Raw genomic sequence first — 24,410 nt, 5'->3', positions numbered from 1 at the left:
ACTCTTCCACAAAGTACCAAAGGAGGAAACTCTTCTAAACTCATTTTAGGAGGCCATTACTTTGATTCCACAAGAAAAGAAAATTGCAGGCCAATATCCCTGATGTTCAGAGATGTAAAAATCCTCAACCAAATATTAACAAGCCAAATTCAACAATATGTTAAAAGGATCATACACCATGATCAAATGGGATTTACTCTAGAGATACAAGGTTGGTTCAACATCTACAAATCAGTAAATGCAATATACCATACTAACAAAACTGAAGGAAAGTAATCATATGATCATCTCAAAGATGTAGGAAAAGCATTTGACAAAACTCAACATTCATTTATGATAAAAACTCTCAACAAAGCAGGTATAGAGGGAATGTACCTCAATATAATAAAGGTCATACATAACAAGCCCACAGCTAACATCATACTCAATGATAAAAACTAAAAGCTTTTTCCTCTAAGATTAAGACAAGAATGCCTAATTGCCCCACTTTTATTTAGCATAATATTGAAAATCCTAGCCAGATCAATTAGGCAAGAAAAAAGAAATACAAGGCATACAATTGGAAGGAAGAAGTAAAACTGTCTTTGCAGATGACATGATTTTACATATAGAAAACTCTAAAGACTCCATCAAAAACTATTATCAGTAAACTTGCAGCATATAAAAATTAATACACAAAAATCTGTTGTTTCTTTTCTTTTCTTTGTTTTTGAGAGACAGAGAGAGAGAGAGAATGAGCTTGTGAGTTGGGGAGAGGGACAGAGGGAGGGAGGAGGTGGGAGAGAGAGAGAGAGAGAGAGAGAGAGAGAGAGAGAGGATCCCAAGCAGGCTCTGCACGGAGCCAATGTGGGGCTCAACCTATAACCCTGGGACCATAACCCAAGCCAAAATCAAGAGTCAGATGCTCAACCAGCTAAGCCAGCCAGGTGCCCCATCTGCTATGTTTCCAATAATAATTATTATTAGAAAGAGAAATTAAGAAAACAATCCCATTTACAATTGCATCAAAAAGAAAAAATACCTAGGAATAAATTTAACCAAGAAGGTGAAAAACCAGTATACTGGAAACCATAAGACATTAATGAAAAAAAATTGAAGACACAAATATATGGCAAAATATTCTGTGCTCATGGATTGGAAGAATTAATATCGTTAAAATAACTATACTACCCAAAGAATCTATAGATTCAACATAATTTCTATCAAAATTCCAATGGCACTTTTCACAGAAATAGAACAATCCTAAAATTTACATGGAACCACAATAGACCCTGAATAACCACAGCAATCTTGAAAAAGAAAAACAATGCTAGAGGAATCATGCTCTCCTATTTCAAACTCTATTACAAAGCCAAAACAATTAAAACAGTATGGGATTGGCATAAAAACAGATATATAGATCAGTCGAACAGAACAGAAAGCCCAGAAACACACCCATGCATACATACATGATTAATCAGTTTATGAAAAAGGAGGCAAGAATATACAATAGGAAAGGACAGTCTCTTCAATAAATGGTGTCAAGAAAATAACAGCCACATGCAAAAATAATGAAACTGGCCACATCTTACCATACACAAAATTACATACAAAAAAATAATTCAGAATGGATTAAAAACTTGAACTTAAGACCTGAATCCATAAAAGCCCTAGAAGAAAACGTAGGTAAGCTCTTTGACATAGGACTTGGCAATGATTTTTTGAATCCAACATCAAAAGTAATAGCAACAACAACAAAAAATAAACAAGTGGGACTATATCAAACTAAAATATTTTCGAACAGCAAAGGAAACCATCAATAAAGTAAAAAGGCAACGTACTGAATGGGAGAAAATATCTGTAAATCATATATCTGATAAGGGGCTAATATCCAAAATATATAAAGAATTCATATGATTCAACAGCAAAACAAACCCAAAACAATCCAATTAAAAACTGGGCTAAAGATCTAAGTAGGCATTTTCCCCCAAAAAACATACAGATGGCTAACAAGTACATGAAAAGATACTCAACATTATTAATAATTAGGTTAATGTAAATCAAAACCATAATGACATATCACCTCATACCTGTTAGAACAGCTATTATCAAAAAGACAAGAAACAAGTGTTGGTGAGGATATGGAGGAAAGGGAATGCTTTGTGCACTGTTGATGGGGATATAAATTGGTGTGAAACAGTATGAAGGGCTCCTCAAAAACACTAAAAATGTTTGTATTTATCCAAAGGAAACAAAAACAGTAACTCAAAAAGATGTGCACCACTATGTTCAATGCAGCATTATTTACAATAGCAAAGATATGGAAATGATCTAACTGTTCACTGGTGATGAATGGATAAAGAAATAGTACATACCATTAAAAAGTAAAATCTTGCCATTTGCAACAACATGAATTGATCTTAAGGGCATTATGCTAAGTGCAGTAAGTCATAAAGAGAAAGACAAATACTGTTTGATCTCTATTATACATGGAATCTAAAAAATTAGAAAGAAAAAAAAAAGAAAACCAAGCTCACAGAGCACAGTTGGTGATTGCCAGAGGCAGGAGGTAGAGGGTGGGAAAACTCCGTGAAGGAGGTCAAAGGTTTTAAAAAAGGGGGAGGGAGCCAGACATAATAAGGGGTCAAGAATATACTCATAACTGTGGGGAGTGAGAAGGTAGAATGTAGCCTCATGAGGGAAGTGCAAGGCTTAGCAGAGAGTGCTGTACTTGTGAGTATAAGAAGTTAGGTAACAGGCCCCCTGGAATATAGAAAAAAATAAATTTTAAAAATAATGTATTTCATTCTTTAAAGACAAAGGTCATGTAAGAGCACCTGGGTGGCTCAGTTGTTTAAGCATCTGACTCCGGCTCAGGTCATGATCTTGCAGTCTGGTCCATGGGTTCAAGCCCCACATCAGGCTCTGTGCTGATTGCTCAAAGCCTGGAGCCTGCTTTGGATTCCGTGTCTCCCTCTCTCTCTGCCCCCCCCCTGCTCGCACTCTGTCTCTCTCTCAAAAATAAATAAACATTAAAAAAAACACAATAAATAAATAAAGACAAAGATCATGTCAACATGACCTTTAAAGTTAAACTTAAGAGTACAGGATTTTTATCATACCATATCCACTTTTACTTCTGTAGTTCTTTTCACTTGCCAAAAATTCTCAGTCCTTGTACCAAATATCAGTTCTTGACACTTTCAGTACGCAGCAGAGAATTATTCATGTAATTTATGACACAATATACAAACAGTAACCTCAATAACAAAATGAACACTAACACAAGAATATGGTTACTGAAAACACAATTAATTTGGTCTTTAGCATGTAGTCCGCTAGGGATATACAGCCAAATTACAATATTTAAAAAATAGTTCTTCTCTGTGTGGTTACATCTTCAATTACATTTTTAAAAAATCAAGTCTTTTCATTACATTTCATTCCAATTTTTAAGGATAGCATTCAACTAGACAGCAAGCAATTTTGATGAACCAAAGACCAATGTATCAAAAGCAATGTCTAAATCTGCACAGTCCTATAGGGTGGCTATTAACCAACAACATGCAGATAATTAAATTTAAATTAATTAAAATTAAATAAAATTTAAAAGTCACACTAGCCAAAATTCAAGTGTTCAACAGCTATCACATTATCATTACAAAAGTTCTATTGTATAGCACGGGTCTAAATAATACTCTTCTCTCAGACATTGAAATTTTCTTGCTTACTGAGGTAGCCTGCTTCATATTGAGTAATTTGAGCTGTTAAAACTGTTAAAGCATGAGTTGGCAGCTTTAGGGCAGATACTACCCTATTAAAGTTTTTTTTTAAGGAAGGCTGATGTGTAAGAAGTTATCTGGGACAGCAGTTACCTTCATGAAGAAATTGAAACTATTATCACGCTATCATGAGTGCTTCACAGAGTATATTTACCATTACCAAAATAATGGGAATATCATTAAAATCATTTGTAGATTGTTTAAGGTGGAGGTTAGCTATTTGTAAACTATTCACTTAAAAGCTTGCACTATTCATTTAGGAGGTAATCTCAAATAACTCTATTGTTATAACTTGTGTTTCTTCTTAACATTTCCATCAAAATATCCCTAGCACAAATCACAAATTTTGCTCTATTTGCAATATTATAGGTTCAGGTACTGTTATCAGAAGAGACCATATACATAAACTTACTATACGTTCTCAATGCATTTAGTTAGAATTTAATAGGAGAAAAAAAAGGGTGGCTTCAGAAAACAGGAGTAGATACAGAATTTCTTTGCATAGGTTTTCCTTTGACCCTCTACTGATGCTGACAACACTCTCTCTATAGGTATTTCAAGGGTGAAAAAAAAGCTAAAGTCTTGGTATCCCAAGGCTTTGTCCTTTTACAAAGGACATAGAACTGACAAAGAACTGTCAGAGCAGAGCCCAGTGTGGGACTTGAACCCACGACCCACAAGATGATGACCTGAGCCGAAATCGGGTTGGATGCTTAACCAACTGAGCCACTCAGGCACCCCTGAACCCTAAAATTTTAAGTCACTTCTATGATACTGAATTCTTTAGTCCCAGTTACAGAAAAATTTCAAAACTGTGACTCATTTATTGGAAGGTCATGAAATCAACATGTCAATGTCATAAAAACAAGATATCCTTTTTTGATTTCCTTGGTTTCCCAGTAATGTATATTTTTTATGGGGAAGCACAGAAGGATTTTATAATCCCTAACCCGGGATGCCTGGGTGGCTCAGTCCGTTAAGCATATGACTCTTGGTTTTGGCTCATGGTTTGTGGGTTCGAGCCCTGCATTGGTCTGTGCACTGACAGTATGGAGCCTTCTTGGTATTCTCTTTCTGTCCCTTTCTCTCTGCCCCTCCCCTGTTCCCTTTCTCTCTCATTCTCAAACATAATTAAATAAAAACTAAAAAAAAAAAAAAATACGAACAACCCTCTGAGGTAGGCACTATTATTAAAAAAAAAAAAAAAAAAAAAAAAAAAACCTAACCATACTACCTGCTATACTGGAATGATTACTACTACTACTACTAGGACTACTACTCTTACACACACACGTGTGCACACACACACATACACATGATTGTGTATACTGCTACACTAGCAGAATCCATGCTTTTTGCACACAGTCCACTAAAGTAAGAGCAGTTGTACAAAATTCTTAGAATTCCTCTAGAACTCAGGGACCTGTACTCCTAACTTTCCAATCTATGACAAAGAAATATGGGACATTATATTAGTTGGGCACCTGGGATGGCACGTAAATGTTAGATTCTTAATTTTGAATATTCAGCTAATTAAAGATAGATCAAACTTCTTTCACTCAGACGCTATAAGGACACCAATTATACAAAGTTTAACCATGTATGAAAACATAATATGTTCAACCTTTCAGAAGACATTTATTAAACCATGAAGCATGCTAGGTGTTTGGGATATAATGAATAAGTCAAGTAGGTTAAGTAGTCTATCTCAAGGGTTCATAGTTTAGTAGACTGGAGCAATGGTGAAAACTTGATCAAAACTGAGTTAAACAGATTTTTCCTTGCTAAGGAAGTTGAGCTAAGTGACAGTCATGGTGATACCAGGTATTGGAAAATAGTATTCATTTAGGAAATTGAGTGGCCTTTTGGGGAGACGTATATGTAAATGAGCAAAAACAAAGTAGAAAATAAGTTTTATATACATTGGAAAGATATTACATTCATTCTTTACTTTGTTAATGATTAGGGATATCTATATTAAAAGTTACACATTTTCTCCTAGTCAAATATATAAAAACATCTAGTATGAAAAACTAAAATGCGTCTGAAAACAAATTCCCATCTTAGAATGTAAGGACAGATTTATATTGTTTTATAATACATAAGACATTACATAATTTTAATTATTCTTTAATGATTACATTTGTGATATAGATAAGTTACAGTCTTTGCCTTACAGAAGTTCATCATCTAATAATTTTCATTTTTTAATTTTCTCTCAATTTTTTTCATTTCATCCTGTTCTTGCCACAACTTAACGCAAATCTGAATAGCTACAAATTTTTTTAATTTTTTTTTTTTTTAAGAGAGCGTGTGCATACACATGTGCAAGCAAGGACAGGGCAGAGGGAGAAAGAGAGAGAATCTTAAGCAGGCTCCATTCCCAGTGCAGAGCCCAACTACTCAGAGCTGGATCCTACCACTGTGAGACCATGACCTGAGCCCAAATCAAGAGTTGAGATACTTAAATGACTAAGCCACCCAGGCACCCCCGTAAATTACTACAAAGTTTAAAGAATTTTTTGTAGTAAACAGAAATGTATATGTTCACTTTACTAAATTCAGAAAGTATTTTAAAAATACAGGAGAAAATTTTTTTTAAAAATCCACCTCCTCACATATAATGTCTAAGTCTTAAACCTGTGTTGGGCAATAAGGTGCGTCTTGTTGTTGTTCTCTCTTAACCCTGAAATAACTGAAGATTTCTATCCAATCTTTCCTCATCTTTAGGACCAGAAACGAGGAAGAGTCAGAAAGAAGAGCTAGGGGCTGGGAGGGGTAAGGAGGTTGAAAGGAGACTAGGAATTTGAAGAGATGTGACATCACTGGTAGACTAGGCTACCAGGAAGAAAAAAAAAGATCTTTGCCTTGAAGTAATTTTTAAATGATGACAGTTTTCATGAAAGTAACATTCTAGCCTTCACTCCCATCCAGGAAGTAGGAAGGTCCATGCCGCATTGTGCTTTTCTCATGCTTCTCCCATATAAAAACATTTAATTCACCAAATAAGACTTCTTGCTACTGATATAATCCTTAACCCTCAACAGTGGGCCTCATGACCCCACTCCCATGGTCAAAGCTGTCTGAACCAGAAATGACCTGGAGGAGACAATGGCTAGCCAGAAATCTATGACATGTGTTAGCTGCCTCTAAAAGATTCTACAATGTAATCAGATTATCTTTGATATAGACATTTTAACTAATAAAAACAGAAGTTGTTGCTGAGTGGGAAATCATGAAGCCCTAAGAACATACAAACTAAAGAAAAGTTGGTTGGAAAAAATGTTGGGAGAGCAGGTATACAGAGAAGCGAAGTGGTACTGTGAGAGAGAAAATGAAATTATTACCAATCTCAGGTTCTTTTCTTTAGACCTGCCTTTTTGTTTTTCTTGTATTCCCTATGACTTCTCTCTCGCCTTCTAAATTTTTTTTAATGTTTATTTATTTTTGAGAGAGAGAGACAAACAGACAGACAGACTGTGAGCTGGGGAGGGGCAGACAGAGAAGGAGGCACAGAATCTGAAGCAGGCTCCAGGTTCTGAGCTGTCAGCACAGAGCCCAACACGGGGCTTGAACTCATGAACGTGAGATCATGACCTGAGCTAAAGTCAGATGCTTAACCAACCGAACCACCCAGATGCTCCTGTCTTGCCTTCTAAATACCCATCCTTCTAATGAGTTTTAGTGGGTTATTGTTACTTGCAACCAAAAGACACTGGTAGAAAACCTCCTAACAAATGTCACGTTTAGTCTTGTCTTTTCTCATCCTTGTTCATCCTACTTATACCACTGAGACATATTCTGTTTTTCCTTTCCAACAATCCAAATGCTGTGCTCTTTCAAATATAGGCCCAAGAGTCACTTTATCCATAAAGCTGTCTCTGACTAACCCTAGATCACAACTTCCCATCTTTGAAGTACAGAGCACTTTAGCTTCTACCCAGGAAGCTGCTAATTATATTGACTTGTTACTGCTCTGTATTTATGTTATAAATTCACTGTATTATTCAAAACATAGCCATTATGTCTGTTGAGTCTTAGTTTCTGAATCAGTAAAATGGGATTAATTACACCTACTTCAAAGACTTATTGTAAAGAGAGTGCCTAGCACACTTCCTGCTAGGTCTTTTGTTCTTCTGTGTTTGGCCAAAATTCAGAAGAAAATATCTTTATTTTCTTCAAACTAAATATACAAGAGTGGGGGAAAAGTTGATTAAAACTTAATACTATTTCTTTCATAAATTAAATGTGAACAAAACTATGTGAAAACCGTCAAGAGCATTTTCACTTCTAAGCACATTTCTTTCACAGGTAAACCTGAATAGATGTTGAAATATATTGGGTATCCCCTGTCTACATGCCCCTCAAACAGTGTTATTATTACTTTACCTATGGATAATAGTATAATTTAAAGATTTGGGTTTTGGTGACAATAACATTTTCAGTTTAGTTTTTTGTTATTGTTGTTTATTTATTTTGAGAGAGAGAGAGAGAAAGCATGGGAGGAGCAGAGGGAGAGCGAGAGAACGCCAAGAATTGTGACACTGCAGAGCCTGATGCAGAGCTCGAAGCATAGACCGCGAGATCATGACCTCAGCCAAAATCAAAAGTCAGAGGGTTAATCAACTGAGCCATCCAGATGCCTCTAGTTTTTAGATAACCAAATAGTAAAACTGCTTTTTCCTAAGAATACCTAAGGATTTCCCAAGAATGTTATAACTTTCATTATTCAAAAAAATTAATTTGCTCAGACTATAACTCCCTTTTCTCAGTAATTGAGGGATCAAATTTTTCTTTTATGACACAGATAATGTCAAGAGATTCATAAGTAGTTACAATAATTCCCTTCACCATTTTCTTAACTACAAAATTCAGTCAAATTATGTACTAATATCTTCTCAAATAGGTATCTTCCCTTTTCCTCTTAATTTTTTTATTATTTTCAGTATTGCATATAATTCTTACATTTCTTACTGTACCAACAGGTCAAAATATTAATTAATACTCCAAGTTTGTATTTGAAGAATCAAGACCCTTCAAAATACTGCTCAGAGAGAATTTAACTGCCTACCTTCATAATAAAAGGTCTTAAGTATACATCTCAAACATGTCTCAACATGACCTGTGCTAAATACATGAAAATATTACTTAACAGTTAAATATAGTGATATAATGAATGTAACTACGAGACTTTTTTCTGCAGAGTTAAAGTGTCAACTCAATAATAAAATCACTCTAAAAGTGAGCATTGAAATGATAAAATTAAGTATTCTTTTGAAATAGCTCACTGATTACTAAAATAAATGCAATCTAATGATAGAACCATATATAGTTATTTGAACTACAAAACTGTGCTTTAAATGGTTATCTAAATATTCCACTTCAAATGTTCAAAAGTTAAGAACACTTGGGTTCTCAAAAGGCTAACATAGAGTTACCATATGACCCAGCAACTCTTTTCCTAAGTATATACCCAAGAGAAATGAAAACATATGTCCACATAAAAACTTGTGTATGAATGTGGAAATAATCCAAGTGACTATCAACTGATAAACAGATAAATAAAATGCAGTAGACCCACACAATGAAGTATTATTCAGCAATAAAAAGGAATGAAATATTGATACATGCTACAACATGGAAGAACCTTGAAAACATGCAAAGTGAAAGAAGCCAGTCACAAATGACCACATAATGCATGATTCCATTAATACGAAATGTCTGGAAAAGGTAAATATGTAGAGACAGAATGTAGATTAGTGGTTGCCTTGGGCTGTGGGAAGGTTAGAGGAGAATGAGGAATTACTGTTAACGAGTACTGAGTTTCTTTTTGGGATGATAAAAATGTTTTAGTTGATTGTGATAATGGTTGCACAACTCTGAATACACTAAAAGCTGAACTGTATACTTTAGATAGATGAATTGTATGGTATGTGAATTATATGTCCATAAAGCTGGTTATTAAAAAAAAGAGACTATTTGGGTCTCATGTTGATAAGATGCTATTTGACATAATGCATTCTCTACTGAAATTTTAAAGTTAGTATTTTCAATTTCAGTCTCTATATCTAAGACTGAATGTAGAATTGTCCCTAGAATGACCTTTCATGTATCAAATTCTCTCAGGAGCTCACCATTTAGTCAATTTCTCATCTGTGTGTGTGTGTGTGTGTGTGTGTGTGTGTGTGTGTGTGTGTGTATGCATGTGTATGTGTACATATATATAAACTTGCTAACTCTATATTAACTCAGTTTAGAAACTGAACAGGTTTATCCAACATTATTAAGTTTCTAAGTACTTACCAGACTTGTTGTACAACTTCATTCCAATGGTCATGTGACTAGCTAGATTTTTATAATAGAGGGATTTAATAAAGAAAAATAAGCCTGAGATTCTAAACCACATAAACTTTTCACTCTCTTCTGCTGATCCTGCTTCCTAAATACCTTCTTTCTATTCCTACTATCATTTTAGTACAATCCTAAATCAGTTCTTACTGAAAATACTGTTATAGCCTTCTTTAAGAGATCTGTTTCTCTCTTCCCCAATCCTTCTCTACACAGCCACAGTAATCTTACCAAAAAAATAGTAATCATTTTAATACAAAAACCTGATCCTACTACTCCCCTACTTAAAACTCTTTCAGTATCTCTGAATCATATGTATGGTAAAATCCCAGGTCCTCTGTTTGGCACAAGAAGCTCTTCTTAATGAGGCTTCTGACTTCCTCTCTGGTCTCACTCTCCTCTCATACACTCAGCGGCCAAACATCTTGCCATTCCCAAATATGCCCACGTCTCCCCTGCATCCATGCCATGTATCTGGTATATGACGTTCACTGTTCCTCACATGTCCTTCCTTTATCCCTGCCAAACTCCTATACATATTCTAGGTCTCATCTCATTAATTACTTAGTCTGGGAAGCCAGTCTGATTCACTGAAGAAGTCACAGGTACTCCTTTCTTGTTGCTCTTATATACTTACTAATTAAAGTACTTATAACACTGTACTGTGCAACAATTTTGTTTTGATATCTTATTTCCTACTAAATGGTGAGATCCTTGTGAAAGCATGGACTATTGTTTATCATCTTTAAACCCTTATAATCTAGAATATAAGATCTTAATAAAAGGCTTTGAATCAAAGTGCATGATAATCATTAAAATTTATATGTAACTTGGTAATTTGGAAAAGCCAAGCCAAACCAAACAAAAAACCATTGCACACATATTCTCATTTTACCCTAAGAACAAATCTTGAAGTAGGTAGTTTTGGTATTATTTTAATTTTATAGATGAGGAATTCTGCTTTAATATTTACCACCAATTGTCAGTTTAAAAGAATGAAAAAGAAACTTAAGATATAGAAAAAACCCTCTATTTCCTATAAAAATTTTAACGAAGAAATAACTTTAAAATAAGCCTTCATAAACACACTTGTCAATAACTAAACAAGCTACTTATCAATTTTCAATTTCTGAAGTGGAAAAATGCTAGCCAGCATGGCCTACACATTTCCTTTCATCTATCACTCCAAACTCATAGCATTCAAGGTGGTTGGTAATAAGGGCAGGTGTGAGAACTCTGTCATCCTCTTGTCATAACAAGGACAGAGCAATCTGAACCAAAGATCTGTACTTTCCAGGAGTCTTCTGCCTCTTCCCAAAGAACTCTTATAAGGGCTACTATAAGTAGATTGTCGAAACCAAGGTTTACATATGCAGTAGGTATACTGAAAGCCAGAAGGGAAAATACGACTGCTATACCTCCAAAAAAGTTTCTATGAGGACATGTGACTACCTGAGTAAAGCCCTCCACCAAGCCAGAAATCCCTTACCAGGTAACCCCTACAATGATCTATCACTATTTGAGGCTCCACCTCACCCCTGCACAGAGGAAGGCAGCATGATGAAAGCAGAACTGGACCTAAAAATGGACCCACCATCCCAACTCTGCATTCTCAGAGTTGTAATATGCCACATTGGATACCGGATGTCCACAAGGTTCGCCTTCAATATCATGTCTAAGGAATGATTAATAAACAGATTACAACAAACCGATCCTACTTAAATAAAGACTCAGAACAGCTTTCAGAGAGTAATGATGTACATTTCTATTAGCTATTATTAGATGAAGAAAATACCTTGGTAATTCTGAAGTATGGTAATTCATATACCATATGTATGGTATATGTATTATATATATTGTAGTCTTACAAAAAAACTACAGAAAATATTATGAAGAAAATCATCAGGAAGAAAAAATACATTTACAATGTTGTACTGTATTTATTGAAAAAAAAAATCCATGTGAAAATGGACCCACACAGTTCAAACCTGTGTCGTTCAAGGGTCAACTGTATATTTCAAAGATTAACCTATTTTCAGATATATAGTTTACAAGTATTTTCTCCCATTCCATACATTGCTTTTCCACTCTGTTGACTATTTCCTTTGCTGTGCAGAAAATTCATAGTTTGATGTAGTCTCATTTATTTTTGTTTTTGTTGCCTATGCTTTTGATGTCATATCCATGATAATCATTGCTGAAACCAATGTCACGAAGCTTTCCCACTCAGTTTTATTTAGGGAGTTTCACACCTTCACATCTTACATTGAGGTCTTTAATCTATTTTGAGTTGATTTTTGTGTGTAGTATACTTCATGTATGTTGTCCAATTTCATTCTTTTGCATGTCGATATGCAGTTTTTCCATTACCACTTATTGAACAGACTAGTTTTTCCTTACTGTGTATTCTTGGCACTCTTTTCAAAGATTACTTGACTATATATGCATAGATTTATCTCTGGGCTCTCTATTTTATTTCATTGGTCTATATGTCTGTCAATCCAGTACTATACTGTTTTGATTACTGTGTCTTTAATATATTTCAAAATCAGGAAGTGCGAAGCCTCCATCTTTGTTTTTCTTTCTACAGATTGATTTAGCTATCTGTGATCTTTTACAGTTCCACACTAATTTTAGAATTGTTTTTTGTATTTCTGTAAAAAGTGCTGTTGAGATTTTGATAGCGATTGTACTGAATCTGTGGACCACTTTGAATACTATGGAAAGTTTAACAATATTGCCTTCTAATCCTCCTCTTTAAATTTTCTGTTTCACTTGGTTTTTGATCGTTTTAAATTCTTTACTTTCTTAGCATTTTGACAATGCCACAATAAGAACATTTAAAATATTTTATCTAATTATTTAATTTTCACTAGCTTATTCAAAGTATTTAAGTCTACCACAATTCTGTGTTCACTTAAGTATTGTCTTTTTGGTTTTAACCAAATGGAAACTTTTTTTCCGAAAAGCTATCTCTAAGTTTAACCTTTATTGATGACTTAGAGACTCTATAATCTCATTCTCAGTTCCTATTTAATTGTGGAAAGACTCTAGGCTCAAAACACTACTAAGGCAACTTTCCTCAGAGGTTTGAACAAAGGAAAAAAGAAGATTCTGTGAGTTCTCCTGTGTCACTTTTCTCAAAATTGCTGGCTATTTCAAATTCCCTATTCACCAAATAGTCTCACGTACACCCTTTGATAAGAAATTTAAAGGAACCTTCTGATTGCTCTTCCTTTTATTTCCAGAAATTACTTCTCTAATGTCCTAAACAATATTATTAGGGTGACCAATTATATCTGTTATTACTATTACCATATTGAATACACAAGTAATTCATTATTGTTTATGTGCTTATTATATTATACATACTTCCTAGGGAAGTTTGCAATTAGGTCAAAAAGTTTCCCTATTCCAATACCCCTTCCCATTTCCTCAGTTATATGACCTTATCAAGCCAGTGAAATAAGTCTGTCTTTTGGCTTTAGTGGCTCCTCACTGATCTAAAAAAGGTAAACACTGTTCTACTAACTCACACTGAATTCTAGAATTTATACTTTCACAAGTCATCTCAAAAACCAGTCGTCTCTCTCAATACTTAAAGGCATAAAATGTTAATATAACTGAAATAAATAAATATAAAATGACTAAAAAGAATGTATTGGGAGTATTTTCCAGTTAGATATAATTAAGTGGGATTTTACTTTATAATGTGAAAAGGCAACTAAAAAATATCTTAGCCTTGGGCAGAATTACACTGAAGTTACATTACCAGTAGGCTTAATTATTAAAATTCACTTTAAGAGGTGGCTTTTTACACGTACACATTTCTTTTCTTCTCCTTTTAAGAAAAGCATATGTTATGTGCTGAAGCCAGTATTCAGTCTAATCTTTTACATACTCTATAGCATAATAAAAGGTTATTTTTAATGTTTATTTATTTTTGAGAGAGAGAGAGCATGAGCAGGGAGCGGTAGAGAGAGGGAGACAGAGAGTCTGAAGTAGGCTCCGTGCTGTCAGTGGAAAGCCCAATGTGGGGCTTGAACCCACAAACCGTGAGATCATGACCTGGGCTGAAGTCAGAGGCTCAACCAACTGAGCCACCCAGATGCCCCTGTATATATAGTATGATAGAATAAAAATTAATGCTTGATGCAGTCACTGCAGACAACAGATTCCTCAAAAAGCTAAACATCAAATTACCACATGACCTAGCAATTTCATTCCAAGGTACATATATACCCTGAAAATAACTGAAAGCAGAGTACTGAACAGATATTTGTACATTTAAACATCCATCAAAAGATGAATGGATAAATGTGATATATACATAAATATATACATACATATGTATGTCATATATGTGATAGATAGATAGATAGATAATGGGATATTACTGAGCCCTAAAGAGTAATGAGGCTCTGATACATGATATAACATAGATGAATCTTGGCACATTATACTAAGTGAAAGAAACCTGACACAAAAGGACAGATATTACATGACTTGACTTACAGGAAACATCTAGAATAGACAAATTGATGGGGACAGAAAGTAGATTCAAGATTATCAGGGGTTGGGGAAAGGGGGAAATGGAGAATTAATTAGTGCTTAATGGTTACAGAGTTTCCATTTGGGTAATGAAAAAGTTTTGAAAATAAAGCAGTGACTGTCAGACAACATTGTAAATGTAATTAATGCCAATGAATTGTACACTTAAAAATGTTTAAAATGGCAACTTTTATGTTATATATTTTTCCACAACTTAAAAAACTTAGTACTACTGAATATCCCAAATCATTGGATTATACACCCTAAATGGATAAATTGTAAATTGCAGTATGTGAAATATCTCAGGAAATATGTTATAAAATTAATGTTTGAAGTCTTTCTTCAATGCTTGAAGTTCAGGTCCCTTTTCCTTTTTCCAGACTTCCTTGGTCATTTTAGTGACCTTTGTCTTGTTCTCAAATCACATTTCACTTGTTTATATTACTTACTTAGCAATTAATCCTATCCTCTTTTTGGCATCACTAGTGTTTTAAAATTACTGTTATACGTTTAAGATTTGATTATGCTTTGTTTATAGAACAAGATTAGATGCTCATATTATCAAATTAAGACCAATATTTCATATCTGTTTGTGCTTTGTTTACCAAACAAGATTAGTAGTAGCTCAAATTGTCAAATTAGGACCCAGTAGTTCTCTGCCATCTTCTAATCTTCAAAAAAATAATACTACATTTGCACAAATATAGAGAGTAAAAATTTCAGTTACAAATGTTAAGAGAAAGCAGTCTCAGAAAAATATGATTGGAATACTCATTTGCTGGGCACTCCACAATTAATCAAGGATGTAATAGATTTAGTTCAGTAGTAATTATTTATTTTAATGTTTTATTTATTTTTGAGAGAGAAAGAGAGAGAGAGACAGAGTAAGAGCGGGAGGGGCAGAGAGAGGGGGAGACACAGAATCTGAAGTAGGCTCCAGGCTCTGAGGTGTCAACACAGAGCCCAATGCAGGCCTCAAACCCATGAAACCTAAGATTATGACTGAGGCAGAAGTCAGACGCTGAACTGACTGAGCCACACAGGCGCCCCTAGTTCAGTACAATTATTAAAAATAGGCAATAGGATACTTTCACCAGAAAATTTTCTGACTGACCATTTTTCTTTTTCCCCAAAGACACTATACAAATAAGAAATAAAACAAAATAGGTGAGGAATATACAAACATTTAACATATACGCTAATATTTTTTTATGCCTAAGTAGATGTGTTTAGGATATATACTTCTAATCCTGAAAAGAATTAACTAAAACATGAAATTATACAGATAATTAAGTTACAACAGCCAACCAAAATTTTTGTTTACTGAAAAAGCTCATTTAATGATTACAGCAGTCTTGGGGCACCTGGGTGGCTGAGTCAGTTAAGTGGCCGACTTCAGCTCAGGTCATGATCTCATGGTTTGTGATTTTGAGCCCCATGTCGGGCTCTGCACTGACAGCTTAGAGCCTGGAGCCTGCTTCAGATTCTGTGTCTCCCTCTCTCTTTCCCTCCCCCACTCGTGCTGTCTGTCTCACTCTCTCTCTCTCTCTCTGCCTCTCAAAAAATAAATAAATGAGAAAAAAATTAAAAAACAATTATAGCAGTCTTAAATTATACATAAGTATTTTGGGGTATAAAATGAAAAAGAAGGTAGACTTTAGAAAAAGAAATAGGAAGGATAAATATCTTTTTTTTCTTGTTCCTTTGAAAAATAGCATAAAAATTTGGGAAATATATAAAACAGTGCACTTGGAATAAAGTCATATAGTTATAGAACAGAAATATAAAGACTAGGTAAATTTCCTACATATGTCTTTAGTATATGCTTAAAATAACCTGTTAGGCATACAGACTATTTTAATCCACAGTGGAGTTTTTAATTGGTACTTTTAAAAATGTGCAAAATGCTTTTGTTAAAATATTTCTTTTCTACAGAATGTCTGAATGACCTTCTCTTAAGTGTGCTTTTAAAAACATATCATAAATTCTATAAATTATATTTTGATCTAAAGGCAAATGTTTAAGCTTTTAAAGTATAGCATCAGTACCTCAAAAGTAAATCTGTTCCAATGAACAAGTATGCTTCTATTCTTTACTGAAGTAGAATGACTTATATTCACTTTTACAGTGAAAATATCCACTGACATCTCAGAGAATATTGCTTTTCCAGTCAGAAACACAGCTATTTATCAAATCACTTCCCCATAAAACAGCCAATAAAGGGAAGGAAACAAAAATAGGTTTCCATCAGATAAAATACATGAGTTAAACTCATTCTATATTAATTAAAAAGTCCTCATGCCCTTAATCTCTGAGGTTTTATAATTTACACATGACTCCAACAAACTTGGATTGTGATTTCAAGGTCACAGCATATTAGAAAGAGGGATAAAGATGATAATGATAGCAGCTGTAATTTTTCTAAGCGTGTATTAAGCACTACGCAGGGGGACAGGGCTGAGGGTGGAGGGACTGTCAGTAGTAGGTAATTGTATGAAAGTCGTGCAGAAATTAAAAAGAAAAACAAAACAAAACAAAACCCCCCAAAACAGCATCAACAAATGGCTTTAACTCTATGATGGAGAATCCATAAGCCTTATGTCCCAAGGGTATCCCTATGTTCCAATACAGGGTAACAAAAAAAGACAACTCCATGAAACCTTAAACAAATGTTTGAAGTTTAATATATCAGACTTTTTTAAAATGAGCATAGGCAATAGAATCTAAAGATTTAGATTTGAACCCAGACCCATCACTTAATATATCAACGACCTCAGGCAATTAGAATCTCCCTCAGACTCAGTTTCTCCAAGTGTAAAGTGGGATAATATTTATTTTATGGCACTATACTGGGAATTAACATATGTAATAGCACCCAGTACAACTGATTAATATAGTAGCCACTGAAATACTCTGAAAATTTAACTATCCAGAATAAATTGTTCTTTGAAATAAACAATTTTATTGCTTTCCAAAATATTATAACTTTTTAAATTTTTTTAATGTTTATTTTTGGGAGGGAGAGAGAGAGAGCATGCGCGCGATAGTGAGGGAGGGGCAGAGAGAAAGGGAGATACAGAATCCAAAGCAGGTTCCAGGCTCTGAGCTGACAGCACAGAGCCCAATGCGGGGCTCGAACTCCTGAATTGGGAGATAGTGACCTGAGCCAAAGTCAGACACTTAACCAAAGTCAGACACTTAACTGACTGAGCCACCCAGGCGTCCCAAACATTATAACTTTTTAGATGTTACTCTGGAGTTTGTAAATACATAAAGTAGAAAATGCCAAGATTCATTTAAGTGTATGAAGAATGCTCTCAAATCTCATCATAATGCACCTCTTTGACCAGGTAAGTCCAATTCATTCTTTAGCCTCAGTTTAGATAGTATCTCTTCTGGAAAGCCTTCCCACAATCTCTACTTGCATATCTTCCAGACACTTAAAAATCGATCACATCCCAAACCGAAGTCCTGAATGCCCATCTCTATCCCAGACTTGTTCCATCTGAATCCCTTCCCCATCTCACAGCCAATGGCAACACCATCCTTCTAAGTTGCTCAGCCAAAAACCTGAGAGTCATTTGTCTTCTTTTTCTCATATCCCACACCCAATCCATTGAAAGACCTTTTTGCTTGTACCTTAACAACATCCAGAATTTGCTACCAACTTCAGTCAGATTATTCTATTAGCCTTCTAACTAGTGGCCAATGCCACCAGTCTCAAAACAGCAACTGGAGTGATCTTTTAAAAATATAAGACAGATTTACTGATAGCCCTGCAATGGCTCCTCAAAGTCGTTGTAGTGTTCTGTAAAGTCCTATATGAAATGACCCTTCTACCCATTACCTGTGTCAATAGCTCCTCTACTCTCCTTCCCCCCTCACTCTGCTCTAATCACAATGGTCTCTGTTCATTACTCTGAACAATTGACATATATTCCTGCCTCAAGCTTTCTACCTGGAAGGCTCTTCCTAAAGATTTCCACATAGCTAACCAATTCCTTGGTTTTTGGTTAAATATCACCTTCTCTGTAAATCCCTCTTCAGCCTCTGCTACCCATCACCACCAAAGCCTTATTCTGCTCTACTTTTTCTATCTTCCATAACACTTGTCACCTTTAAACATGCTATACACTTTATTTATCATGCTTATTGTTTCTATCTACCCCACTGTATGTTCCACAAGAGCAGAGAGCTTTGAAAGTTTTATTTACTGATATATCCCATGTACCTAGAACAGCACACCAAATGCAAATTAAATATGTGAATAAAGGAATACATTAGAGGGATGCCTGGATGGCTCAGTCGGTTAAGCATCCAACTTCAGCTCAGGTCATGATCTCACAGTTTGTCAGTTTGAGACCCGCAGCAAGATCCTCTGTATCCCTCGCTCTCTGCCCCTCCCCCCACTCTCGCACACTCTCTCTCAAAAATAAACAAATATTAAGAAAAAAAAAAGAGGGGCGCCTGGGTGGCTCAGTTGGTTAAGTGTCCGACTTCGGCTCGGGTCATGATCTCTCAGTCCGTGGGTTCAAGCCCCGCGTCGGGCTCTGTGCTGACAGCTCGGAGCCCGGAGCCTGTTTCAGATTCTGTGTCTCCCTCTCTCTCTCTGAGCCTCCCCCCATTCAAGCTCTGTCTCTCTCTGTCTCAAAAAATAAATAAACGTTAAAAAAATTTTAAAAAAAGAGAAAAAAAAAAAGAATACATTAGATACTTCTTGTGCTGCCTGCATCCTGCACTGACTAGTATTATAGGTTATCACATTGTACTGTAATATGTAATAGCCTGTTAATTTTCTGCCGCTTCAACTAAACTGTTTCTTGAAACAAAGAATTTTATTTTGTTTTCCATTATTGTTGCTAGTACTTCCTTATAGTGCCTGACACTTAGTAAGTACTCTGCATTATTTAATAAACTGATGGGAAAAAAAACCTATCTAAATCAAGGTGTAAGCACCTTATTATCTCCAAAATATAAACACAATGCTTAAAGGCATGACACCGAAGACTGAGTTCTGGATTCTGGATTCTGTTACTGTTTTTGGTCTGAATCTGGCCCTTACTGGCTAAGGAACACTGTTGAAATTATTTAAATTCCCTACCACTATTTCCTTATCAGTACAAATAGGAGTAATGATGGTATCTAAACCTCAAGTGATTATCATGAATATAAAATACAGGTAATAGTGAAGGAGTTCAGAACATGCAACACTAGCATATTGACTATTTTGAGTTAAAGGCACTTGAAAAACAGTAAATATAAGGAAAGCAGATGACCTTCCTTCTTTTTCTTAAAAGCAAAAACTGAAATTCTTGTATTAAAGATGTCCTCCCTATACCAGAAGGAAAGTAACACTCTTATCATCAAGGACAAAAAGTTGAGACTAAATTAATCCTACACAAACAGACTTTGTTAAAAATAATTATTCTCTCCCTTTGGCCTCTGCACATAGGTTAGTCACTTTTCCACAATTGCCTCTCTTTGTGCAACTTAATATAAAACAAGTAGGTTTTGCCATTTCTTTGGGTCATCATTTCTTATGCAGTCTCCCATGTCACACAAAACTTTTATTAAATACATGTGTATGCTTTTGTCCTGTTGATCTATTTTGAGTCCATTTAATTTTCAGGCCCAGACAAAAAGAACTCTAAAAGAGTAAAGGTAAATGTTTCTATCTCCTACAACAGAATTAGCTCAGTGATTGGTACATATTAAGCAGTCAATAATTGAAATCTATTACTTGTTATCACAAATTAAATAGAGGAACTATTATAAGTCCTATTTCAATAACTTGACTAAGCTAAAATATTCACTAAATATAATCTTTAGAATCTCCTAGAAAGCACCAATAATATATATTAAAAATTATTGAGTTACCTAAAATAATTTTGATAAGCATTTTGGAAAAGAAAATACATTAACTCAACAAAATAGAATTATATTTATATTATCCCAGAATATTTTTAAGTATTTCTAGATGTTAGGTTCTAAACTATATTCAATAATTGCCTTTAATGTTTAATAATTTCATAATGTTTTCTTTTAAATGGCCAGGATACCTACTACTAGAGTTTAAAAATAAAACAACTTGGGGTGCCTGGTTGACTCAGTCAGTTAAGTCAGCTCAGGTCATGATCTCATGGTTCATGGGTTCGAGTCCTGCATTGGGCTCTGTGCTGACAGTTCGGAGCCTGGAGCCTCCTTCTAATTCCGTGTCTCCCTCTCTCTCTGTTCCTCCCCTGCTCATGCTCTGTCTCTGTCTCTCTCTCTTGAAAATAAATTAACATTAAAAAAATTTTTTTCTAATCAAATATCTTACTATTTAGATAAACTATGCTTATAGGCCTTTAATATATATGCACATTCTTCCTTCTACTCTGAATAATCTCATTTCCAGATATGAGACTTTTGAGAAAAAGATTTAAGTACATTTGTGACTCTTTACTAAATCACCTCCAAGGTTTTCACTTGTCATTTTAGTCATGTATCCAACAATAAATATAATCTTTTGGTAATGTTGTATTAAGAACTGAGCAAAACTAACAATTCAGTCCAAATTAAAAGACCAATTTTATGGTGTTTATTTTAAACCTTATTTTCTCTTATTTTATAATAAAAATGTTTCTGTTGTTTTATAATAGAAATAATTTTCCTATTATTTCCCTGCCTACTGTGACTCCTAAATGTTTTCCTACTCTATCTCCAGAGTCAGTTCTCCATTTTACAAAATACTTGTGAAAACTAATTTTCTTTATAGTTTGTACTGACACAAAGAAATAAACAAACATACACATTTTACTAAACACTCATATGGGCAGTAGACAAGAAAACTGAGGCAAGCAGTTTAGATGATTGTCCCAAGAACACAGATGGAGTGACTGCCAGCTTTAGGATTAAAACTAAGAAGCTCATTATTCCCTTCTTATATTGCGAGTACTTAATATTGTTTTTACATCACAAGGATCTCTTAACTAATCTAAAAACAATAATTTAATAATTAAAACAATTATCAACAATAATTATGACAAATGTAAACAGATTTATGAAATCTAGTAAACAAAAGTAAAATTAATTTATCCAAATATTCCCTGAAAAAACCTGATTTACCACATAAGTTGTTTTTAAATTTTTCCTTAGAAAGCCAAGAAAGTGGCAGTCGAATATAATTTATCATTTCAATGTCTTTTTAAAAAACCAATTTCTTGAACCAAAATCTACAATGAGTATATGAGACCACACAGAAATACTCTTCATTTAAAAAACAATTCTCCAAACTTAAAACACTAGTTTCAACTCTAATTGTAAACTTAAACTTCAGGATATATTTATAACACATATATCTATGAAAAGACAATGCTAAAAAGTAAAGAAAACACCAAATACTACTGCATTTACAAGAGAAAAAGACATACAGTATAACATTAACAGCTTACTGTGGAGAGTGGGTTTAATCAGGAAGTAGCCATTATCCTTTCGATTCAGAGCAGTGACAGCACTCCAAAACAACAAGCCGTGGTATTTTTCAGTTAAAAGGAATGAAAGAATACCTACTATTGTGTCCTAGCTTTGCTGACCCCAAAGGTCACCACATGTCTTTTAATCAAAAGCTATCATGAAAACATAATCCAAGTAAGCATTTACAATGCTCTATTTGTTGAAACACCTAAAATCTACCTAACACAACCTCTCTCCCTCAGTTACTCACAAAACATGGCTGTCTTATTCAGAGATTAGCAATTATTGTAATGAGATACTGTCGGAGAGGGTCAAATAGTACTTCCTGCAGTTTACACATCTTGATTTCCTGGTAAACAAACTGAAAGGCAGGTGGAGCACTTAGATCACCAGTAAACGTGAATGCTCACGTGACAAAACTAAGCCAGGTAAAGTGGATGTCTCAAGTAATCGCTCTTCTTAATTTTATTAACGTCAAAACAGACAATAAGGAGTTCCTTCTTCCTTTTTCTAAGGAGGGTTTATTCCTGACATGCATAGGCACAGTTTATAATAAGGAATGCTTGAAAATGAATCTGTTTAAGTAGGTTTTGAAAATTACTTCTGGCAAGTAAATTGTAAAAGACAAGGCAATGCTAACAAGGTATATTAAAAAAAAAAAAAAACAACTAAGAATAACTGTTCAAAAACCTGCTAAATATAAAGAAAAGTCTTTAAATTTCAACTGCTTCAAGAAAGTAGATAAAAGAAGTTTCTGAGTTATAATTAAATTTTAGTCAAAGCATAAACCTATTTTTATCAGGACAAGCTCCTACAAAAATATTACTTTATAATTTATGTGGCAGTCTTTGAAAAAAAACTATCTCAATTATCTGAATCAAAAAGTTTACACAACTCGAAGCTATTCCCAGCATCCTTTAAAATTCATATTTCAAAAAGAAAACAAAACTGAAAATATTTATCTGTGAGCATCTCAAAAAAATATTGTTAGCTTGAAGACTAAGTTTTCTTGTCCCTAGTTTTTTTCCCCCCAAAACTGCTGTTTTTTTCCCTGTCTGAAATTTCTAGTATAGGTGAACGAGGGTTGGTTTAAATTACCTAAGGGTATGAAACAAACAAACACATACTCTGTCAACGTGATAAACTAATTCACTACTTTAAAAATATTTAGGCGATTTTTTTCTTAATCTACAAAACTGCATTTATCTTAATTCTATTTATACCAAGGCCATGCATGCATCTATTTCGTAACTACTAAGAACATAGACTGTTTTGATTTTAAGGCAAAAAGCTCTTAATGACCCTTTTACAACAATATAATCATATCACGGCATTAAATTATATTATTTAAATCATATTTACTCTATTTGCAAATAAAATTCTAATGTACTGAAATAGAAAACAAAAGAAATTAATAACAGAACACCCAAGTATAGAAAATTGTGCCGAGAGTACAGAAACTCAGAATGGGTCTCATTTACAAACAATATGTGTCATTGGAAAGGAGTGTGTATTCAATATTAAACATTAACACAAGTCGCTAATCACCACCTTTACTACAATGACACATGAAATAGCAAATTTTCAGAAAACTATGACTAAGGAGTTAACAGGTCCAGCTGAATTTCTTGGTCAAATGAAATAATTCAACTATTCTACAGTTACCTGAAAAACAAAACAAAGCCCTTACTTATTCCCTTTATAGAAAATTTAACATATTATTCATAATTAAATATGTAGCTTTGACTGTGATTCATATACCAAAACAAAAGTAAAGTTTAAATTAGAAAATTATCAGTTCAGTTATTTCAAAGATCCACGACTATCTTAGCTTTCTATAATAAGTCAAATTTAGAGGATAATGAAATAAAAATATAAAAGTAACGAAGATAAATTTGAAATTTTGTTTCATTCAAGATAGCTGTTACCAACAAGCAGCAAGTTTTGGTATTAAGAATTTACAATTCAGCTGAAAGGGCTGGGGCTAAAACCAGGGTAATATATGTGGTCCTCTGTGAGTTAGAAAAAGACCCCTCTGAGCTCACATATGAGAAAAAGGCACCCTTTCCTCCTCTAGGATGTATTTCAGCCTTACTTGTTTCTCTCAAGTCAGGCACTCTTGTGTAGGCACACTTAGCACAATGAGCTAGCTATACCTGGTAGCCCTGTACAGGCAAAAAGCTTCAGAAAGGATTCCCCTGCCCGCCTGGCAAGTCTAAGAAACCACACAGGAGATTAGTCATCCATGACTTAAGAAATTTATACAGAAAGAAAAGAGGAGACAGGGGAGGGGAC

The 24,410-nt window shown here is 34.4% G+C and overlaps 1 protein-coding gene across 24 annotated transcripts in view; it reads right to left on the bottom strand.

The window, feature by feature from the left end:
* Positions 1-24,410, bottom strand: part of BAZ2B (bromodomain adjacent to zinc finger domain 2B) — a 434,969-nt gene that overhangs the window by 164,616 nt on the left and 245,943 nt on the right. The window contains exon 1 of one of the 24 annotated variants that reach the window (XM_078451219.2): positions 22,094-22,675. The exons of the other annotated variants lie outside the window; for them this stretch is intronic. The gene's annotated coding sequence lies outside the window, so the exon portion shown is untranslated. Of the gene's footprint in view, positions 1-22,093; positions 22,676-24,410 lie in introns of those variants that run through there. 24 annotated transcript variants of the gene reach the window in all.

Source organism: Panthera onca, chromosome C1 (genome assembly GCF_046562875.1).
Source record: "Panthera onca isolate mPanOnc1 chromosome C1, mPanOnc1 haplotype 2, whole genome shotgun sequence".
Taxonomy (NCBI): domain Eukaryota; kingdom Metazoa; phylum Chordata; class Mammalia; order Carnivora; family Felidae; genus Panthera; species Panthera onca.
The sequence above is the reverse complement of the archived record's forward strand: the minus strand, read 5'-3'. Positions and strand labels throughout refer to the sequence as shown.